Consider the following 2,949-nt stretch of genomic DNA (forward strand, 5'->3'; position numbering starts at 1 on the left):
CTTTGCTTGCTGGAGTGAAAGTAATTCTTCCCCAAGTTGGGTCATACGTGAGGTGGATGTTCCTTTTGGGTAAAGTGTGTAGATTAATTCTTCTCTCTGCAGTGCCACTGGGATGTGGGTGACTCCTGAGTTACCACCATGCTTGCAATTCTGACCTCTGGGGCTTTCCAAGAGCATGGTGCAGAAAACCTGCCCCTTCCCTTGATTTCAGCACCAGTGCCTGCCTCTGCATCTCCCTAAAAGAGAGATGCTCCTTATGCAGCGTCACAGGATGCTGCTGCTGAGAGAGGAAAGTGAAGTTTCCCCCAAGTAAAAATAGCCACACCTGAGTACCCTAATAGTAGTGGGTCAGCGTTGATCTGTTGGCAGTAAAATATAGTCTCTCACAACATGGGGATAGGGCAGAACTGCATCTTGGCCTATGTCCCTTGTTAACTCCTTGTGACTGCCAGCCTGGGTAAAAGGCACGTTTGCTCAGGTTCATTCCTAAAAACCAAAAGCACTCATCGACCTGATCTACTGGAGAACAAGTATGATGTGACACCATGTGATTGTACCTCTGTAGCCTCAGGTGACACCTGTGCAGTACCTAATACTGCTTTGAGGCAGTTGTGTGCCTGATATAATAGGCTAATGACTAAAGACCTGCGTGGGTCCTGCAGCTTTGACCTTCCTAATGTGCTAGTGCTTGAGTTAACTGTACCTGAATTTCTGGTTCTGTTGCTTGTGGGGAAGGGGAGGGCTTTCTACTATGCTGTGGCATTTCTTTTGTGCCCACCTCAGTTGTGATTGCTCTGAAAGGGCTCATTGTCCCTTTCCTTGGCTTGTTTAGCAAGCAGCTATTTTGAATGGAGGGCTATTCGTGGTCCAGTCTCTAATGAATGTTTCCTTTGTGGAGCCGTCTGCAGGAGATGTGAAAAGGGCTTGTGTTTTTGGTGCAGCCATTCCCCACTTGATGGGCCATGATAAATTGACTTAAAAATGTAAACAATGCAAGCAAGTGGCATAGTAGGAGCCAGCGCTGTCAGTGTAAAACTAGGGGAACATGCTGTTCTTGGGGCCCAGCGGGGTGGAGGAGCTTGCACTTTATCACTGCTGAGGTCTCTGCCGACTATAATTGGCGTGAGACACCAGATCCAAGCTCGTCCCATCTCTGAACATGGCTGTGATCAGGGCAATGCCCGTAAGTGTTGTGCTGATTCAGCATCTTCTGTCCTTTGTGAGGAGCTTTTAATTTGACAGTTCAACAGACAGTCTTCCTGGTTATAAGCGTTCATGGATTCAAATAAGGACCCTGCAGCTGGAACTTGCGAGGCGCAGTGCGGTCCACATATTCCTCCTGTTGCTGGACTCTAACAGTGCCTTTTGTCTAAGGTTCCTATTGTGCCTTTAGAAAAGGGAGGGCATTTCAATCTCAGGGCATTTCTGTGGGGCCAGAAGCAGCCCCATCTTTGCCCTGCAGAGGCTGAAGCACAGGGAAGGAGCCTCTCGGGCTGAGAGGGTGTTAATATTAGAGTGGGGCCTTGGGGTCTCTCATGGGGTGGGAAGCAAATAAATGAAGAGTGTCCCCAGGGGATGTCTGCCTGCATTGTTTCTAGTGGCTTCTGGCTGCCTTCACATGGTTGCAGCTGCCCAGCCTTAATCTTACAGGAGATCCTCATTCTGCTTCTATGTGAACTGCCACACAGTAGCTGGCTGAGTGCTCAGCTGACTTGCTTTAATGGCTTTTAAAGCTGTATTTAGCAGTATTTTCCTCAGACTTTTGCAGTTTCCAAAGAGCGAAGAAAACCCACCAGACTCCGTGCTAAAATGCATTCTGGACTCTTGTAAGATATAAATCTTCCTTTTGCTGTTAGAATGTACCTGGTACATCCCAGAGATCCCTAGTGGTGAGGGGGGAAAGCTCCAGATAAGTTTTTCCTGTTTGTGTATTGTGCCAAAAAGTGTTAAATAGTTAACGTTTCATCAAGGACTTCGAACACGGAACATGCTGCACAAGCACTTTCGATGCTCCGTGGTCCTTCTTAACAGTGTTGCTAATGCAAAGCGCAGCTTCTGGCCTTCGGTGCCACTCCGTGTACTTTGGAAAACAACCGCCCTCCTCCCTTCGGGCCATCAATCCATCCTGTGTTGATACTTTGGTACTGACCCTTGTTTTAGCTTCTTGCTGTCCCCCTGGCCACCTGAATGGTCTTCATCATGTCTGTTGAGACCAGCCTGCATCAGGATTTGGTATTTTAACAGTAATTGCATCCTGTCTGCCTTTTGAGCAGCTTGCTTACCTTCAGGGGAAGCCTTGCCCTGTTATGTAGTTACCAGTACTCTTCTCCAGAGCTGTTGCCATCACCCAGAGGTGGCTGCATTTTGGTGACAATACAGGTCTCTCTTCCTCCCTTATCCCCTGCCATGGAAAGGGGGCTGTGGCGGGTGCAGAGATCCCACCTCAGGAACACAGCTGGGTATTCATATCCCTCTGCTGTTTCCACCACGTGAGGTGGGCCAGTAGGGGGTGCTCCTGCGTTGAGCCGCCCACCTCCCTGCACCCGACCACCTTCCAGGCACCTTCCAGGCTCCAAATGCCTCCCTAGGGGTGCCTTATGTCCGGCCAACCCCTCTCCCAGAGCACACTCGCTAGTCTGGGGGTAACGTGCCGCCACCACCCCAAGAATGGACTGTCTCGCGGCCCTGTGTCCTTGGGGTAACACAGGCCTAAAGTCCCACGGGTACTCAACCCAGCACAGGCACTTGGGGTACTTCCCCAAGTCCGGGGGCAAAAAGGTATAGTTTCCCTTAGTCCACAGACCTAAGGGGTCTCTTAGGCATAATTTAGACCCACCCCTCAATAAGTCTCCCACACCAGTCAAAAAGGAGAACTTTATTGATTACAGGGGGTAGGGTAAACTAGGGTACAGGATAGAGCAATATCTAGAAATCCTAAAGAGCAAACAG

The sequence above is a fragment of the Gavialis gangeticus genome, unplaced genomic scaffold, assembly GCF_001723915.1.
Source record: "Gavialis gangeticus isolate Ggan-Ray unplaced genomic scaffold, GavGan_comp1, whole genome shotgun sequence".
Taxonomy (NCBI): Eukaryota; Metazoa; Chordata; order Crocodylia; family Gavialidae; genus Gavialis; species Gavialis gangeticus.